We start from the raw sequence: 368 nt of genomic DNA on the forward strand, positions 1-368 counted from the left end.
CGCCTCTCCCAACATAATCCGCCCCGCACTCTCAGAACAACTGGAAAGCTCCTACTTGAATATCCCAAAGTGAGATTAACAGCTACTCAGCAAAGAACGTTTACAGCCATGGTCCCCACTTATTGGAATAATCTCCCGGAAGAGATTCGACTCATTTCCACTCTGGACACCTTCAAGAAGGCGTTGAAAACTCATCTCTTCCAACAAGCTTATCCCCCTGACCCTTTATAAAGGAATCACTCTCAAATAGAAATCTACCTCAGGCCATTTAAATTGTGATTGTAAATTGTATGTTTTTAGATAACATTTTATTTTTATAAGCTGATTTTAAATAATTGTAATTATGATGTATTATTGAATTCGATACT

This window comes from Sceloporus occidentalis, unplaced genomic scaffold (assembly GCF_023333645.1).
Source record: "Sceloporus occidentalis isolate IW3139 unplaced genomic scaffold, rSceOcc1.0.p SCAF_1, whole genome shotgun sequence".
NCBI classification, from domain to species: domain Eukaryota; kingdom Metazoa; phylum Chordata; class Lepidosauria; order Squamata; family Phrynosomatidae; genus Sceloporus; species Sceloporus occidentalis.